Source organism: Diceros bicornis, unplaced genomic scaffold (assembly GCF_020826845.1).
Source record: "Diceros bicornis minor isolate mBicDic1 unplaced genomic scaffold, mDicBic1.mat.cur scaffold_262_ctg1, whole genome shotgun sequence".
Classification (NCBI taxonomy): Eukaryota; Metazoa; Chordata; class Mammalia; order Perissodactyla; family Rhinocerotidae; genus Diceros; species Diceros bicornis.
In genome coordinates this window covers 125,715-145,401 of record NW_026691138.1, presented here as the reverse complement: position 1 = coordinate 145,401, position 19,687 = coordinate 125,715, and the positions used below count along the sequence as shown (strand labels likewise).

At 47.6% G+C, this 19,687-nt stretch overlaps 1 long non-coding RNA gene across 2 annotated transcripts; it reads left to right on the top strand.

The window, feature by feature from the left end:
• Nucleotides 1–6,122: 6,122 nt before the first annotated feature.
• LOC131402766 (uncharacterized) lies at nt 6,123–16,191 on the top strand. 2 transcript variants are annotated; one of them, XR_009218952.1, is made up of 5 exons: nt 6,123–6,481; nt 8,402–8,468; nt 9,037–9,106; nt 10,778–10,862; nt 15,784–16,191. It is a non-coding gene; the product is annotated as an uncharacterized LOC131402766 (long non-coding RNA). The 2 variants fall into 2 exon arrangements; XR_009218951.1 differs by lacking the exon at nt 15,784–16,191 and having other exon boundaries at nt 10,778–10,976.
• Nucleotides 16,192–19,687: the final 3,496 nt, after the last annotated feature.

Below are 19,687 nucleotides of genomic sequence, written 5' to 3'. Positions count from 1 at the left end.
ATTTTTTTAAGCTCGTTCTAGGTATATTAAAATTTCGATTTCTTCTTGAGTCGGCTTGGGTAATGTGTTTCTTTCCAGGAATGTGTTTTTTCTTGTTAGTTATCTAATTTGTTGGCATAAAGTTGTTTCTAGTATTCACTTCTGATCTCCCACAGTTCTGTAGGTTGGTAGCGATCTTCTCTCTTTAGTTCCCGATTTTGGTAATTTGTATTTTCTCTTTTTCCCTTGGTCAGTCTAGCTGAAGAATTGTCAACTTTATTAATGTTTCGAGAGAACCAAATTTTGGTTGAATTGATTTTCACTATTGATTTTATGTTTTCTGTTTGATTGATTTCTAGTCGTATTTTTAGTATTTCCCTTCTTTGCTTGCTTTCGGTTTAGTTTGCTATTTCTAGTTTCTTAAGGTGGAATTTTTGGCTATTGTTGAGGTCTTTTTTCTTTTGTCATGTAGGTATTGAAAGCTACATTACAAGCTTTAAACTAAAGTTTAAATCTAAAATTGTAATTTTGTCTCTCGGCACTATTTAGCTACAGCCCATAAATTCGGATATGTTGTATTTCTTCTGTCTTCATTTACCTTCAAGTAGTTTTCAGTTTTCTTTGGAATTTCTTCTTTGACCCTGGAGTTATTTAGAAGTGTTTACTTTCCAAATATTGATGGTTTTCCTAATTTCTTTATTTGTGGATTTCCAATTTCATTCTGTTGTGGTTAGAGAACATATTTTAATTTCAGTCCTTTTAAATGTATTGAGACTTTCTTTTTTCGCCTAGCCTATGGTCTATCCTGGAGAATGTTCCGTGTGTGTTCTAAAAGGATGTGTATCCTGCTGTTGTTTGGGTGCAGTGTTCTAGAGATGTCAGGTCAAGTTGGTTGATAGTTTCTGGGTTAATCTATATTGTTTGCTCCTACTATTATGCACCACCCAGGCAGCTTTAATGTTCGTTATTAGTCTCTCATTGTTTTCAACAGACACCCCAGGAGGAAAGGCTGCTCTGGGTGATATCTGCATCAGGTCAGAAAAATAGAGCCTTGTTAATGGGGTCTTGCAGGGCACCACCACGCAGAACAAATGAGAGTTCTCTGGGAGTGGGGCTTTGCAGTTGTTCCAATCCTTTTCTGCCTCCCCCCCCCCCCCGTGGCTGCCAGATTGCTGATTTCCACTGAAATTGTGAGCTGTTGGTGTTGAGGGCTCCTGCAGAGCTGAGGAGAGCTGGATGGGAATAGGTCAGATTAAGATGGGACCAAGCTTGCTGTTCTGACTGAGAGTCAGCTGCTTTCCTGGAGTGAACCTCCCCTAGATTGCTTGAAGTCTTTGGTTCTTTGTCAGAGTTTTGAAAAGTGGATTCTGACAGTTTCCCCGTGTTTTTGTTGCCCCACTATTTTCACTGACGTTGGTCAATCCATGTCCTTTGAATGTAGTTACTGACGTGGTCGGATCACATCTGCCGTTTTGCTGTTTATTTCTTTATGTCATTTTTATGTCTCTGCTCTTCCTTTGAGGCCCTCTTTTGTGGTTAATAGGTATTTTTCTAGCGGACCTTTTAAATTCCTTTGTTGGATGTTTTACTATATTTTGTTTGTTTGTTTTTTAGTTGCTCTTGGGATTAAAATATGTGTCCTAATTTATCACAATCTACTTCAGGTTAATAGTGACCTAATCCTGAGGAAACTAACTTTGTTCCAACATTGCTGCATTTCCTTCTCTCGCGTTTGTGTGGTTGTTGTGATATATACCACATCTTTATACATTTTAAGTCCGACAAAGTAATTTAGGATTATTATTTTATGCAATTGTCTTTTTAATCTCTTAAGGGATGAAGATAGTCAAAATATATTTGTGCAGTGTTGTATATTTACCTTTATAATCACTCTCCCTGATGTTCTTCATTTCTTCTTGTCACTGTTAGTGACCATCTGCTGTCATTTCCCTTCAGCCTGAAGGACTTCTTAAGACAGGTCTGCTAGCAGTGACTTCTCTCAGTCTTTGGTTGGGAATGTCTTTATTCCATCTTCAATTTTTTTTAAGTATGTTTTTGTGGGATATAGAATTAATGCTTGGTTGACAATTTCTGTCTTTCAGCACTTTGAAAATGTCATTCTACTGGTTTCTGGTCTCCACAGTTTCATAAGAGAACTGAGTCGTTAATCTGATTGTTGTTGCCTTGTATTTGATGAATCCATTTTCAGTACAGGTCTCACTTTCTTATTTCTTTGCATGTCTTGTATTTTTTTTGTTAAAAACTGGAATTTTTGATGATATAACAACTCTGGATTGTGGTATTTTTCCCCCTGGGTTTTTTTTTTTCTTTTCAATTTTTGGGGGCTTAAGCTATAGCCTCAGCCTCCTCTGCTATGCGTGGCTACTGATGTCTTTGCTCAGGTTTCCTTTTAGTCTCCGTCCCTTTAGTTTTTTTAGCCTGGCTGCTTAAGGGTTGCCCCCTGTCTGCATACCTTTGTGGTCAGGCAATGATTTGGGCAGAGGTTGTGCTCAAACACCTTGAGCTTCTAAGGTTTCTACCCTCTACCTTTGGTTCTGTGGGTAGGTTGGAACCAGATCAAAGTTCAGCCTGTTCTCCAGTCTCCTCATCTTTACTTTCCACTGGTGCTCGGGTCTCCTCTGTCCATCCGTGCTGTTGCCCAGGTGGCGTGGGTGTGAGCAGAGCCTTCTGTGGCTCTCTCCTTTCTAGCATCTTCCCATCAAATTTCTGGCTGGTCTGCCTCTCCTCTTGCCCCCAATCAGGATTGCAGTCAGGCTCCTCGAGTTGCGCATTTTCCCTGTTTGTTTCCTACTAGTTTGCTGCTGGGCCTGAGTTTGCATCCTCCAGTTTCAGCACCCAATTTAAGTCTGTCCTTTCTGACAACAAAGCTGAAGGTTTTCGTGGCCAGCCCTGCCCTGTTCAAACTTCCGTGCTAACTGAGCTGGGGTGGACGAACAGCACAAGACAGCAAGTCTGGAGACTCCAGCTGTTCTTACCTGTAGTTCTCGCAGTCTTCTGTGAATTATTCCTCAGTTTATTTGCCTTTTATTGATTTCCCAGGCTGTGAAGTGGTGTTCTTTAAATAATTTTGTCCATTTTTGTAGTTCTTTATTGGTGAGAGCTTCACTAAGTTCTTCACTCCACCATAGTTGGAAGTGCTCTGCTGGCACATTATTATAACACACATTACTGAATGCTGACTCTGTGTCAGGTGTTGTTCGAAGCCTTTTCCCATACTAGCAGATTTAATAACACAGTAGGTGCTCACCAAGTATTTGTTGAGTGTTGAATCAACAGCTACCACAAGCAATGAGAGAAAGCATAGAGTGCTGGGCATCCTCTGTGGACTCGCTTCTTTTCTATGTTTCCTGCTGTGCGGTCAGGGGCTGGCTCCTGCCTCCCCAGTGGGTCGTTTCTGTGGACCCAAGCCGTTCCCAAAGGCCAGGGAACTGAGCTTTTTGACTCACACAGGGGTGCATGTGTATATGTTCCCTGTGAATGTGAGGAGAGAAAATATCACAGGACAAAAGAAGGGATGTGTCACTATGGGATGACTTGATTAAACAAGTCACCAACAAGTCAAGTTTAAAGGAAATACTTAGCTAGCTTTCTTCCAGAAATGCTGGAATTAAAAAAAATTATTTTCCTTTGTTTTTTGCACAGAAAGTGTCACCCTGAGCTAACACATGTGCCAGTCTTCCTCTATTTCCTATGTGGGTCGCCGCCCCAGCATGGCCACTGACAAGTGGTGTAGGTCTGCGCCAGAGAACTGATCCCAGGCCACCAAAGCAGAGCACACCAAACTTAACCACTGGGAAGTGGACCACTGGACGGCCCCCCGCCCCCCAAAATTCTTCATCTTTGTTCACTATTAGTGGTCAGCTGGCGTTTTCCTCAGGAGTAGATTTACGTGTAGTCTCTGAGATTGACTCTGGAGGCCTGTGATGAACTGTAAACAGCTAAGAGACAGTGGGGGCTCATGTGGGTGACCATAGAATTTGTCGTCCAGTTTGTTCGAGAGTGAACGTTGGGACATCAGGTGTAAACTAGGCCTATCCCAGGCCACACGGGAAGGTGCTCACTCTGGGTTTTATGCGAAGGGGGTTAATTCTAAAGCCAGGCTGCCTTTGATTGGCTTCAGCCCCACCTAATCCTCAGTTTCCTCACGCGGCCAGTGAAGGTGAGGATTGATAACATCACATGTGGGTGAAACACCCCACAAAGCCACTGGGCTGTGAATGTGTCACGTTCGATGTAGCTGTGGTATGAATGCTTCTTCATGGCAGGGGTTTGAGAATGTCACAGTGCAGCATGAGGCTCACGAGTGTACATTCTGGAACCAGATAACCTCCACTTATTAGCTGTGTGACTGTGTCGGGAAAGTTATTTAATCTCTAGGAGCCTCGATTTTCTCCTCTACCAGATACTCCTCCTGCTACCACCAGTAATGATAGTGAGTATATGCCGTCACTCTTACACGTTAAGTCAGGTTCTATTCACTGTAGGGGCTTTAGCTCTATTAACTCATTTAGTCCTCACAACAACCCAATAAGAGAGAAGTTATTCTCAACTCCAATTCACATAGAGGGAAACGGACACAGAGAGGTCAAGCAGTCCATTTCAGGTCGCACAACTGGTCATAGTCTACCAGCTGTAGACCCCATGGTCTTTCCAAGATTCAAACTAAGGTAATCTTCAATTTAACTGCTCTGTGAGACTGTGTCTTCGTGAACGGGGAGGATCTGATACCTAGACCCTTGGGTGAGTGTGAAGATAAAATGGGACAGTACATCTCAAACACTTAGCACATAGGAAACGTTCCTTAAGTGTTTGCTGCTGTGTTAATAGTGTGTGTTCTTGGAGTGGGTGAACAAGCTGCCATTTATTGCTGGAAAAGCTGGACGTCCCAGGTCAGTGAATGCTTTATGGGAACTCTTTTTCAGATTTCACCTGCCGCCTGTGGCCGTGGAGTCACACTGCTGTCCTCTAAAACCAAGGATGGGACGGAAGTTTGGGGGATGGAACTCAACAGAGATTCCCGGCTTGGCTTTCACAGGAGCCAGGAAGGGAAACGTGAAGCTCTCCCCTTGGCTTTCTCTGCTATGATTGGCTGAGGAAGCTCCCTCTGACTTTCAAGAATCTGATGACATCAACCAAACCACAACAACAACAAGGATGGAGTCTTGAAAGGCATGTTGTTTGAAACCATCTGGGCTAGATTATTTTTCAGCCCGTTTGGTAAAGGTCATTTGCTGCTAAGTAGGGGTGTTCTTTTTTGGCCCCAGAGTGATGACGTTTGTTTCCTCGCTTGAGATAGCCTGAGACACCCTACAGTGCCTAGAATGTGGTCTGGGGAAGAAATTCAACGAAAGCCTTAAGATGGAGGCTTTATTCCAATTATTTGAAACTGGATTGTAAAAATGTTAGAAATTATTGATGATATTTTAACAAATATTCATTAGTCAATGAATAGTATGAGGACAATAAGAAGCATTTTTTAAAATAAAGTGGAATTACCCAGAAGTACATACTGGACAAATCTTTCTTGTCATTTTTTTCGTGTTCTGTCATTTGTATGCAAGTATCTTTTTATATAATTTTGATCACAGTGTCTATTTTGTGTTCTGCCTTCTTTCAGTTTATTTTATATTAGAATTCTTTTACAGTTAGTATTGAAGTCTTGATTGGCTGTATGATGCCACATTACGTTTCTTTTTACCTTTTGTTAGGAACGATTGTAGACATACACAGAAGTGGCTGGAATAGGATAATGCACCCCGTGGGCCGTCGCCAGCTTCTGCCGTCATCAACACATGACGGTCTTGTTTTACTCATTTCCCCCACCTTCTCCCTCGGCAAATTGGGAACAATCGTCAGATTATTGATTTCATTTATGAATATTTCAATCCATATCTAAAAAATAAGGACCCCCAAAAAAGGAAATACATCGTCACACCTAAAAATAATTAACAGTATAATCCCTGAATATCAAATATGTAGTCAGCATTCAAACTGCCTTTTGTCTCCGAACTGTCAATAGATTTTTATTTTAAATTTAAAAATTTATTTGAATCAAGGGCCAGAGAAAGTCTAGGCGTGGCAACTGATTGATAAGACTTTTATAGTCTTTTAACTCTGTTTTAATCTTTTCTCCTTGATATTTATTTAATGATGTCACGTTGTTTATTCTACAGAATTTTCCAGTCTGCAATTTGTTGAATGCATCCCTGTGGTGCCGTTTGACATGATCCTCTGTCCTCTGTATTTCCTGCCAATTGGTAGTTGGACCTAGAGCCAGATTCCCTTTCGATGTTATGTATTTACTGCTTCCCAGGCCCTTAGGGGTCTATGCAGATAGTAATGGGGGATGTGAATCACTTGTCAGTATTTTAAAGTACTTCATATTTTCAGCTACTAATATAAGCTAACAACATCGTCCATTTTCTTTGATTTTGCCTAGAATCACATCATCTCATTGAGATAAACCAGATATTTCATGCAGGTAAAAAGTTGTCTGGAAATTATATCATTCACTGATGAATACGAATGGGCAAGTGTATTATTATAGCAGTCATAATGCCATTTATTTGGTAGACGAGATCTATTGAAAGATGGGGATCATAGGAGAAAGTAGGGGATCCTTAGTAAGGAGTATGTTGAGAACCAGTGCATTCACAGACCTTCTCCTGAACTCTAGCCTCCATTGTAAATATTCAGAAGGTCATCGTTTAAAACCTGCAAGAGGCGTTCCCTACATAGCCCATCTGGCCTCCTCGGTAGGATTGTAAAGAACAATAAGTTTCTTTAGAGTGACTTCTAAACATCTTTCCCCCTTACTTGCTTATTTAAAAATTAAAATTTTCTATTATGAATAGATACCATGTTTGCATAATTCAGAATCCTAGAGGCACAGTAGAACATATGATGAAGACTCTGCTTTCCACCTCTGTCCTCCCAGCACCATGGTTTCTCTGCCTGTAGACAACCTGTGTTAACAGTTTCCGGTTCATCCTTCCGAAGAGATTTAATGCATGTGCAAGCAAATGCGTCTGTGTATTCTTTTTGCCTCCTTTTATTTTAAGTGCTGTCGTATAATATAGATCCTGTTCTTCACCTTACTGAGAAATCCTAGTGGCTATTGCAGGAAGTGGCTATTGCTTTTACTTTCCTGAAGAGTTCAAATGGTGTGAAATGACACGAGAAGAGCTTTCTTTAAAGACTAAGGATGCTTTTCCCTAACCCAGTGTGTCGTGGAGGCAATGTGGTGCAGTGGGTTGGAGTTGGGGACTGCTCCTCGCTCTGCCACTAACTTACGTACCTTGAGTAAGTCTTTCCCATCTCACTGCATAACAACGTGAGGATGGGGCAGTGATCTCTCATGTTAGAAATGCTCTGACTCTGCATCAGTGCACTGACCCCGGTTGTGTTCATTTGAGCGAGGGGAGACAAGTGTGTTTTAGAGCTCTCACCTGTCCCACTGCCTCTGGATAGACCTCAGGAGACACAGGTGTACAAGTCTCCTGTGCCAGAGCCCACTCTCTGGTCCTGACAGACGGTGAAGGAGGTGAATTGACCTGTTGGAGATTGGTGGAGGGTGGGGGGACCAGTTTCTTGCCATTGGGCCTGAAGTTGACCATTTGATTGAGCCACATGTGATTTGTGAAGCTGTTGGAATTTCCCGGAGCAAATCAGTAGGATAGCTTAAGAGAGCTGTGTTGGGCAGACCTTGCTGACTCTCTTCTGTTTCTGCACTCTGTGGTTCTTGGGAAATCTCAGGTATTTATAAACGTGACAGCGCACACCAGGCAGCCTCATCAAGGCCTCCCTTTGCCGTGAAGTCACTGAGCCAGGCTGCGTATGTAGACGGTTTTTTCTATTGTACTGAGAGAAGGCTGTTTGCTAACGCTTCCTCCAAGAGGTGGGGCTTTCAGAGTCCAGGCTCCTTGGTAACCCTGATCGTCGCCAAAAAAGTGGTTATCCCAGGGAAAGCCACCTCGACTAAATTTTTCACATTTCATTTTCTGGCTAGGGGTGCTTTGTAGGAAAAGGCCAAGGTGGTGTTTAGAAACTCTTTCCAGAGGGGGCTTGGCCTCGAGGGCAGCCTGTTGACAGGTCCAAGGAATGGGGGTGCTGAGGCCTTTCACAGGAGGTACTCGCCTCTTATGGAATTCCTGAGAGGCAGAACGAGGGCCCAGAGGGGAAGCAGAGGGAAAGTACAGGTGTCCCAGTCTGTTGCAGCAGGTCTGCACCCCAGCATGCCTGGAGGTGTGCCTGCACTGGCTGGGAATATTGGAGAAGGAAACCCAGTGGCAGTTGGGTGAGCAGTTGGACTAGGACCACTTTCCAGACCCCCTCTCAGTCCTGACATTCTTGGGTTCCACACACCTGTAGAACTGATTTCATTGGTGGTGGTATTCTTTAGTCTTCAGCCTGGCAAACAGCTATTACGGACAATGTGGAAGGAAGGTGGTGGAAAATGAACTTTACAGGTGAGTTCCCACAAGGACTACCCCTCCCCAAGTTGTGTTGAGCATTAAACATCTCCGGAGTGATTACTGTGTGATAGAGCCACAGAGCAGTACCAAGCAAGGTTCCTCATGCCTGAGAGGAGCAGTGAGCACTCCCCAGAGAGCTGTGGAGAGTGTTGTTCCATCGCAGGGGGAGCATCAGCCTGCTGGGAGGGCAGGTGCATGAGCATTGATTGGGATACCTGGACTTTCTTTGGATTCACTCTTTATTTTTAACCAAATTGATTACCTTCAAAAATTTCTCTGTTTCAGTTCTATGTCTGTTTGTCTTTAAAAAAGTTTCTCTCTAGATCCTCGCATTATGCTGGTGGGTCTAAACACCAGTCTCAACTCTGGCAGCGTATTAAAATCACCAAGCGATTTTATTTGTTTTGTGTTACTTTCCCACCTGGGTCTACCTCTGCCTGCTATTTGAACTTGAGAGTTTCCCTGATAGTTATGTGTGTGGGGGGCCACCAGTTAGGGGTGACAGAGGAGAGGCCAGAACCCCACAGTGCTTACTATGACCATATGTCTTGCTTCTACCCAGATTGCCCTCAGTCATTAGCGAAAGTCACAAAGTCCATAGAAGGCAGGACGTCAGTGGACAGGTGGTCCAGGTAAGAGGCTTGGGCTGAGAGCCACTCATTCTGACTCCTGGGGCACTTCTGAAAGCGTGAAATTTGGGTGGGGTGATGGCAAATTTGGTAGAGGGATTTTATGAATTAATAAGATGTTTCATAAAAATTATTAGCTGCCTACTATAGGCCAGGATGTATCGTAGATCATGGGGTATGAAGTTTGATAATGTTTGGGGGGATAACACTGTAGTGGGAAAGACAGGTTAAAAAACTAGCTGCACCCGAGTGTGTCCAGGCACTGTGTGTGTTCCAGGCTGCCTTTATCTTGCTCACCATTTATTCCCACCCCGGGGGCAGTGCCTGACACGTGGTAGATAGCTAAGATCAATCCTTAAATACGTAAGTGAATGCATCTAGAAAGTGCTATAAGAGTACCAAAAGGGGAATTGTTAAGTCCGTGCGGTGGAATGGAAGGGAGAGAAGGCATCGTGGAGGAGGTGGCAGAGGCATGTACCAGATAGGCTGGGGATGGAGGGTGGGAAAGGTTTCATGGCAGAGGGGAGGGGGCAGGTGGAGACTTTAACTGCTGAGAGCATGCGGGGTGGCTGGAGTTTGGCATGCTTACAGCGGAGTGCTGTGGCATAGGCTGGAAGACAGGTGGAGAGTGAGTGATGCAGGGTTTTCTAGGGTTGGGGGAGGAGGTGATGAAGGCCACTTGGGAAGGCGTGGGGAGAAGGGACAGGTGGAGAGACATGTAAGGAGGATTGACCAGATGTGGGGCTTGATAAGAGGTCCAGGGAGTGAGCTAGAAGGGGTGGAGCCTGACTCCACCTGCAAATGAGTGGCTGCTGATGTTCTCAACTCAGATGGGGGAGTCCTGGAGGAGGGGCAGGCTTGGGTTGAGTGGGAGGGAGACGCGAGGAGGAGGTAGAGAGTGAATTTGCTTTTAAGTTTGCAGTAGAGTGTGGTGCTTCTTGCACAGACTTGAAAGTCCCATGGATGCGAATTCAAGTCCCTGCTTCCCCACATATTAACTGGATGACTTTGGGCAAGTTACCAACCTTCTCTGAGATTCAGTTTCTTCGTAGGTGTTCTTGGTTATTGACTTAGCACAGTGCCTGGCATAATAAGCATTTAGTAAACGGTGCTTTTCATTAGGCAGTTAGAAAAGCAGGTCTGGAACTCAGTAGAGTTGTTGGGAGTGGAGATAGCAGGGTAGAGGTGAGAGGGAAAGCCTTGGAAATGGATGCAGCCTCCCAGGGGAGCGTGAAGAGGAGGAGAGAAGAGGGCAGAAGACAGACCTTGGAGAAGGATTCCAACACTGAAGGGTAAGCAGTAGGGCTGAGCTAAGGAACAAGATTGGAAGCTACTGGAGAGGCAGAAGAGAGGGATGGGGAAGAGAAAGGCTTGTGGAGGAGGGAGTGGTTCCACAGGGATGGACTGGGATGGAGGAGCTCTTGGGTCTTCTCCTCAGGACATCTGGCCCTTTCCTTTAGCAAGAGCCGCGTCAGTGGAGGGGCAGGCAGAAACCAGGCTGCAGTGGAGTGAGAAAGAATAAGAAGTGGAGGTTGTGTGGGGCAGCCTGCCTGGATCCGGCCCCCTACGGGCTCAGGAGCAGTAGGGAATGCTCCCGTACTTTGCGTCCCTTGAGCAGGACACTGGGCTTCCAAGGATTTCTTCTCATCAGCCTTCCCTCTGTTCGTCTGATAGGTCGCCTGTGGTCAGGACCATAGTCTGTTCCTAACGGATAAAGGAGAAGTCTATTCTGGTGGATGGGGCGCAGCTGGGCAAACAGGTAGTGGACCTTACACCCCCTTGGGATGGTGCAGTCTGGAGCTGTGAGCGGTGGGGCTCTCATGGGCTAAAACCACCTGCCTTCATTTGACTCTTACCTCTCTTATCACTTCCTGGGGCCACTGCTCTGTTTGTCCCTTCCCAGTGCCCTCATCCCAGCTCCCATGGAAAGGAACGGATAAAGGATTGGGTGGAGGATTAAAGCCACCCGTCAGCAGAGGAGCTGTGAGCCTTTCTCTCAGCAGAGACAGGAAACTGTATGAGGCTTTCAAAGAGAAAACAAGTGTCCCCTAAAAGGAGCTTGATGTTCACTGATTTGAGAAGAATGTAATTAATGCAGGGAGGAATGATTGAGAAACTTTCTCAAGCTTGTATATTTAACCTTTTTGTTTCTGATATTGGTCTGAAGGGAGGGCCGTTAAATATAAGACTAAATCTTTTAGAAATTCTCAGTGATCCTACCAGCACATGATATCATCTTTGTTCATTGTCTAGTGTTTTCTTCCAGTCCTCGTTCATATGTGCACTACTTTTTTTTTCCCCCAAAGCCCCAGTAGATAGTTGTATGCCATAGCTGCACATCCTTCTAGTTGCTGTATGTGGGACACGGCCTCAGCATGGCCGGAGAAGCGGTGCATTGGTGGGTGTCCAGGATCCGAACCGGGGCCACCAGCAGCGGAGCGCAGGCACTTAAGCGCTAAGCCACGGGTCTGGCCCTTTTTTTCTTTTCTTTCTTTTTTTTTGATGAGAAAGATTCGCCCTGAGCTACCATCCGATGCCAATCCTCCTCTTTTGTCTAACAAAGATTGCCCCTGGGCTAACATCTGTGTCCATCTTCCTCTACTCCACATGGGACACCGCCACAGCATGGCTTGACAAGTGGTGCATCGGTGCACGCCCGGGATCCGTACCTGGGAGTCCCGGGTCGCTGCAACGGAGGAGCGTGCACACTTAACTGCTCCGCCACCGGGATGGGCCCCATGTGTGCACATTTGTATACAGTAATCACACCATAGGTGTGGTTTTATATGCTTGTTTTATCATTTATACTTACATAAAGCATTTTTCCATGGTGGTAATGTTTTCACAGTTACAGTTTTTAATATTTGTATGATATAGCATCAATTTAATTTATCATAATTAATTATTCATTTTACCATTTTATTAAATAATTACGTAAGCTTTTCCCTGTTGTCATGTGGCATACTTCTTTGGAGGCGGAGTGCAGTGGCCGTTGGAGATATCATGACATTTATCTTGTGTGCATACGTGACTTTTTCTTTCGTTTGGATTATTGCTCTAGGATAAATCCCAGGAGTGTCAAAGGAGTAGGATATTTTTATTGTTGTCAGAATGTGTTGTTAAATTGCTTTCCAGAAGTTTTACCAGTTGATACTGCCGGCAGCAGCGGGTAGAAGTACCACTTGAATTTTGTGGGTGAGGCATCTGGGGGGGCTTAGCTGGGTCTTTGGCTCTGAGTCTCTCAAAGGCTGCAGTCATCGTAGGGTTCCACTGGGAAGGCTCTGCTTCCAGGAGCACACCGATGGTTGTTTGCAGGATTCAGGGACCCCAATTCCTTGCTGGTAGTTGTCCAGCAAATGGTTGCTGGCCAAGCCTTCCTCCGTTCCTTGCCATGTAGGCTTCTCCACGTGGCAGCTCCCAACATGGCAGCTGGCTCCGTCAGAGTGACCAAATGAGAGGGTAGGACAGAGTGCCAATGAGACAGAAGCTGGTGTTCTCTCCTTTAATCTGGGCAGTGACCTCCCTTCACTTTTGCTGGCCTTCTGCTTGTGAGAAGCAAGCCACTAGGTCCAGCCCCCACACAAGGGTGGGGAGTACACGTGGGTGTGAACAGCAGGAGACGGGGATCACTAGGGGCCATTTTAGAAGTAGCCCGCCACAACCGTGATCTTGACTGTGGCCTGAGCCTCCCCCTGTCAGTGACAACAGTGATTTCGTTCCAGTGGCCCTTGCCAGAGCACAGTGAGGTAAAGAAGCTCTCTGCGAGCCAGGCAGCAGAGGCCAGGCCCCAGCTCTGCCAGCCTCGCTCACCTAGGTGTACACTTTCTGGGTCAGTAAACCCCTCTTTTCCTTTGAGTCAATTTAGGGACTGTTGTTGTTCTGCTGTCTTCACCAAAGCACTTAGAATCTGTCTTTCCAAAGCACTTAGAATCTGCCTTTCCAAAGTTATCCCTCAGCAGAGGCACCAAGTTCAAATCCTGCTGGAAAGCTAAGTTGGCCACACTTCATCCTCCAGACCGCTGACCCTCCCATCTCTCGCTCTCAGCAGAAGAACCTGCCTCCTGTTTCATAGAGGAAACAGATGCCGTCAGCTGAGAAAGCCCTCAGTTTCCCACTCGGACTCCTGCACACTTGCCTCTACCTGTCCCCGCCCTGGGTCCCTTCCCTTTATAGCAGTGGGGGAAGCGTGTCTCATCCTGCTGAAGCTGATGCTTCTCTCTGTGTCCTGGATCCCATCTCCCCCCCGTTCCTCAGAAGCCTCACTCCATCTGCTGGGCCTTCTTCCCCACAACTTCAGCCTCTCCCTGTCTACTCGTCCCTCGCCATCAGCATTTACACATGACTCAGGTGTCTTCCATCTTAAGGGGCCCTGTGTGGAGCCCTCCACGTCCTCCCGTTCCCCCAAGTCCCACCCCTTCGCTTCACCTCCTGCCTCCACTTCTAGGCCAGACTTCTCAGGAGCTGCATTGACTTACTGTCCCCATGTCCTTGTCTCCTTCTCATTCCTCTGTCCGTTCCACTCAGCTTCCACCCTTATCAGTTTGCTGAGTGGCTCTTGCTAGGGTTACGGTGACCTCCATGTTGCTGAAAACAAGAATAAAGCACCTGGAGACCATTGTCCAATCTTTCCCTTTCTTGATCTCTCAGCAACGTTTGACATTGGCTGTGACGTGCCGAGCATCTTGGTGAAGAGCGGTCTTCCTTTCGCCCCTGTGACTGAGCTCTCTGAGGGCTCTCTTCCTTTCTCGTTCCTTCTGGGCTCGTTTCCTGGCTGTGCTCCTGGGCCAGGCCCTCCCATGTCAGAGGTCCCCATGGCAGGACTGTGCTCTCCTCCTTTCCTCTGCCTTCTCCTTCAGAAGGTCTCACCCTCACCATGGCTGCAGTCACCGACTGTGTGCTCAGGAGTCTCCAGCTGGCAGCTGAGGCCCAGCATGCTCTTGGGAGGTGCAGACATCTCTCAGTGCCACTTGACGTTTGCCCTTGGCCATCTCTAAGCACTGTGAGTTCAGTGGGTCCAAAAGTGAACCCCTGCTCGTCCCCCACCTGCTCCTTCTCCACTGTTTGCCACGTCCACTCACGTTCCCCTCTAGGAATCATGTCCACTCCTTACTTAGAACACTTACCGGCTACGCATTGTGCTTAGAATAAAGACCAGACCATTCCGTGGTCTACAGCATCCTGCATGATCTGCCCTCCCTGCTCCCCACTGGCGTCTTGCAAATATTCCCCCTCGTCCCCTGACTTCATCCACTGGGCCCTTGTTTAAACTCCCTCAGTGGGCCATGGCCCCTCCCTCCCTGTGCAGGTGCTGTCTCCCCTACGTGGAATACCGTGCTCTCCCCTCCCCTCCACACTCCTACTCATCCCTCAGACTGCGTGGATAGAGTGTAGCCTCCTGAACGCTCCTGCCCATGAACTACTTCAGGCTCCCTGAGTTTCCTCACGGAGGCCCCTGTCCTGCCATCCTTGCAGTCAGCACAGATTAATTGGGTGATAATTCTGGCTGACCTCTGCCTCCTCCGCTAGACTGAACTCAGAGAGAGGGACCGGGTCTCTTCCTTCCCCTCATGTTCCCATCACCAGTTAGATGTATAGCGTATGTTTGCTGTTTGGGACATATTTGTGGAGTGAATGAATGACCTGGCACTTATCTGCTCCTTCCGTTCACCAGAATCCTTCCAAGTTCTCACCGGTTTGTCTTCCTAACAGTATGGACCCTTCCTGTGACTCGGGTGAACGTCCCCCGGTACTTGCCCTTCTCAGTTGTGGGGACCGTTAAGCACATGGCGTGTAGGGGCACTGGCTGTGCTGTATGAAATGGTGAGAGCCTCTTGCAGGCAGGTCATTGGGAAGCTCTAGAGGGGTCGATGGTGAAGGGTCGGTGTCTGTTGGATTCACAGGCACAGACCTCAGCCTGAGGGAGGGAACGTGGCTGTGGGAAGACCTAGTTAGAGTGAGTTCAGTTAATAGAGGGTGAGGGTGACGTTCCTGACAGAACGATAGTAGCCCTGGTTTCTCTGTAGACAAATAGCCAGCCCAGAGCTTAGTAATTCTGTAGTAAACCTCTGGAGTGGAGAAGGAACTGCTTTCACCCCCTCCCGTCGCCTGGGCCAGAGACTCTGGCCCTGCCTCCTCCAGAGAGGCTGCACCAAGAAACAGAGACAGAGGGAGAAGAGCCTTAGGGTTTCGACGCTGAGGTCTATGCCCCTGGGATGAAACATCTGGCACCACTGATGGGTATTCCACTTTTTATAAGCAAAACATCATTTCTGAGAGTTATCGGCATCTGGCCCTAAGTTGTTTTGTACTTGGCTTGCCCTCCTGGTCAGTGTGAATCTTAGACCTGTTAGTAGGGGGACAACTGCCCTTCTGAGGCTCTCCTGTGTTCACATGGGGTTTCTGGGTGATTTGTTGACTAGGCCCCTCCAGCTTGCCCTCCAGGTGTGGGAAGTTTGTATTCTGAGCTTGGTTAGTTTGCTTGACATACGCCCAGAGTAAGAATTTAAAAGAGGAGAAAAGAAACTGATTCTTTTCCAAGTGTCATTAATGTGTTTTTGCCAAGCAAGGAGGAGAAAACAATCCCTGTGGATCTAAAGCATCCCGGCGGTGCAGTTTGAATTTCTGGTGAAGAGGGCTGCACTTGGTTTGACTTACTGACCGCTGTTTTTACTGTCATGTAGAAGGACATGTTTTTGTCTGAGGCTACGGAATTCTTGGCAAAGGACCAAACCTAGTGGAAACTGCTCTTCCGGAAGTGATTCCACCCACTCTCTTCAGCTTGATGGAGTTCAACCCAGAAGTCCAGGTTTCCCGCATTTGCTGTGGACTCAGCCGCGTTGCTCCTCTTACCAGTAAGTGGCCAAGCCCGTGTGGCCCCAGTGACGGGCCGAGCTGCATTCTCTTAGGTTCACCCCAAGCCGTGGGCAGCTTTCAGTGTCCATCCATCCAGTGGAGGGGCGCCCCACGTGGATAATTACAGAGAGCAGCTCATCCAGACGTTGTTTGGCTTGAAGTTGTATAATGTGTGTCTTTTTTCATCCTGGAGTTTTGTTTTTGGTTCCTTTGGTTTGTGGTTGGGCTCATGTGAAAGTGAATTTTCTCAAGAGGACGCCAGTCAGTGGTAGGAGGGGGACCCTCGAGATGTCGGGGTGCTGGGGAACCCAGCAGAGTTTTGGTGAATCCCCGGGAGAGCCATTGGGAAATGAAAGTGTGGGACTCATCCTGCTCCTGGCCAAGCCCAAATCCTGACCCGACCCAGGAATGGGGGACGGCAGGACGCTGATTTGTCAGATGCCCTGGGGTTTTGTGGAGGAAAATATGCCCCATTTCTCCAAAGTGCCGGGAGAGAATGATCAAAGCCAAGGCTGGAATGGAGCTGTTCTTGAAGGTTTGCCCAGTTACAAAGCCGTCAGACGCCCAGGTGCCTCCCGCCCTCGGATATCCGCTTTCCTTGATTGCCTCTCCCGTTCCAGCACAGTAACTGTCGGGTCAGTCTGCTGCTCTTTAGTTGACCTGACTGGTAAGACTGAAGAAAATTAATTTCATTTTGTGGGGATCCTCACGTAAATTCGCTATTTCCTTGCACCTAAGAGTGTTAATTTGTAAATCTCAGTTACTCATCTCTGGTGAGTTATTGTTCTCTCTTTAGGCGTCTGGGCCGGGACAATGAGTTGGGTCATCCTCGTTTGTGTTCTCTGGCCCCACGCTCCTGTGAGGACTATCCAAGGGCCCCCCGACCCAGAGTCCTGACTGCCCTTCAGTTGTCTTCTGATGTTCAGATCTCAGGCCTGTAACACACACGGGCTGTGGCGTGGACTGTGGGGGGGTGACTGTGTGCACAGCACCCTCGGTCGCAGTGATGACCGGGGTAGTCCCTCAGCACCATCACTGGGAGTCAGCACTTCCACATGCTAATGTCTTGAGGCTGCCAGACTCTTCCACAGCTATTTTGATTTAAAAAATGAGAGTCACTATGGACTCAGTCTGGAGGTATCAATGATCTATGGCTTAAACTGTGCAGAGTCACATCCTTGGAAATCCGTATGAAATGTGCCAAGTATTCAACTAGAGTACACTGTTTTCTGTTTGCTGTCATGCCATGTGGACGTTTTGGGTCACACCGAAATGAAATCCCCTGCTAGATTTCCCCCAAGACCCCACAGCCACCCTCCAGGTGCCGTGACTGTCCTCAGTAGAAGGAGCATCAGAGCTTGGGTATCTCCCCTTCTGTGCCCAGCGTTTGCATGTGGTCAGCTGGGAGTTGGACTTGGTTGGTTTCCCCTGAGATCTGCTAACCTTTTGGGGGCCAGACTGCATTGTTCTGTTAAATACGTAAAATCTGAGGGTGGAGGCCCCAGGGTGGTGGTTAGACCAGAGGGCCTCTGACAGAAGGGAACAAAGGGATTCCCTATTAATCAGTCAGATTATTTTAGTCCTGGCTTCTCCATGTCTTGTCTACTTCTTCTGCTTCTCAGGTGGAGGTGGTTATATGGGGCCTCTGTGCCAAGGAATGCCTAGAGCTGATGTGGACGGAAGTGGTATCTAAAGGCTGGGTAGTGGGAGGCTGCCCCACGAGGTCTGGGGTCCCATCCTGGAGGTGGGCATTCCCGAGCCCAGTCTAGATTTGTTCTCCTGGACTGTCCTCTAGAGCACTCTGTCCGTTCTTGTTCCTCCTGGCACTGTTTACAGTTTATAAACATGTATATATTGGTTTGATGGTTTGTTTCTTTCTAACTGTTTGACTAGCTCCTGCCCCATGAGGACAGGAACCGTACGTGTTCACTCACTGTCCTGTCCCAGCTCTCAGCACACAGACATCGACCCGGCCCAAAGAGGTGCCCAGTCACCCTGTGTCCCTTGACCAAATGCTCCCGAGATGTGGAAACCCAGACAAGGAATGACAGATGGAGGTCTCCCTCTATCAGGGCGTGACCAGGACTGTAGTGCTCAGACTTCGGAAGGTGTGGAGGGCAGGGTGTGGTCGGATGTGGCTGTGGGTGAGGGGTGTGCATAAGGGGCGAGCAGAGTGGGCCGTGTCCAGGAGCCTCTTGGGCCTACAGCTCCGTGCGTGTGCTCTTCTCCATGTGACGGACACACCGTCATTCTGGGCTTGCACATGTCTTTGGTTTGGGGATAGTATACCTTTCCGTTCAAGTGGAGGTGTTAATGCCTGGTTGAAATTGAAGTTTAACATTGGGCTCTGTCTGTCCCTGGTTCTAGAAAGCCTATTATCATGACCCTTCCTCTTCTTGGTGACTTTCCCCTGGCCTAGCCCAGCCAAGCCACCCTTTTCCTTTCTGTGCAGACAAAGGAGAGCTGTTTGTGTGAGGCAAGAACATCCGAGGGTGCCTGGGAATCGGTTGCCTGGAAGACCGTTACTTGCCATGGAGCGTAAGGCTGGACTGGACGGGCGTGAGTGCGTGCCCACAGAGCAGACTACCTGATGTGGCAGCAGCGTCCAGTGTGTGGCTGGGCCAGGACCAGGTCCCTGGGCGCTGCTTCGCCTCCCAGGTCCCCGCTGGCCTCCTCCTGCCCCAGCGCACCCTCTGCCAGGGCATCAGGAGAGACCGCGTTGTGGTGAAGAGCCAGAGCGAGCGCCCAGCAGCAGCTTCTCAGGCTGCAGGCTCCCTGGCGCTGAGCTCCTTCCTGGGGCTGTGAGTGAGCAGCCTGTGCAAGCAGGGGACAGCCTGACCAAGGGTTCCAGTCCCATGGTGCCCTGGAAGAGGCCTCATCAGAGGCTGTCCACGGGCACGTGGAGCAGAAAAACAGAGGCCCCCCGGGACCTCACTCAGGCAGAAGCTACAGGCCGGGCTCCACGAGGCCCAGAGGGGCTCCCAAGGGGGAAAGATTTGAAATGACAAAGCTGGCGTGCCAGGAGCTGTTTGCAGAGGCGCGTTTGGAGGAATGATTTACAGCGCATTTAAAAGAAAGCAGGATATTTAATATTTAGAGTGCCTTACCACAGCCACCAAAGTGAAAAATAATAGTTTTCATACGGGGAGGGTGCAATTAGACCAAAAGGCTCATTTCAGAATTAAAGGTTATTCCTTAAATTGTAGTTTATCTTACTGTTTACTAAGTCAGTTCTTCTAAACAAAGCTATTGATATTTTTGAACACAGAACATATGTACTTGGTACAAAGTGTCTTATGAAAACTAAGTCTCCCGTCTCTTGTCCCAGAGGCACCACCGGTTCTGGTTCTCATGTTCCCTCCAGAGAAAGACTGCGGAGAGAGCGTGAGTGTGTGCATGCGACCGTGTGCATGCACAGGCCTAAGTATTTCCTTTGCAGGCTGGATTTTAATAATGTCTTTTGAAATTGTGAAAAGCATTTTTAAAAAACACTTGTAAAAATGCAAAAGAAATGAATAATTTAAATACAATAAGGATTTATCTTTCAAAAACCCACTGCAGAGTGTTTCGAGGCACTTTGGTGTTTCAGGGGCTGTTTCCATCGTGCCTTCACTCTGCCGCTGGCTCTCCTGGTTCCCTGTGACCTCGGCAGGCCCAAACACACAGAAACTGTCTTTGTTTGCTATAATTTATCCTTTTTTTCCCCTGCGAAAAGTCTGTCTGCAGGCTCCG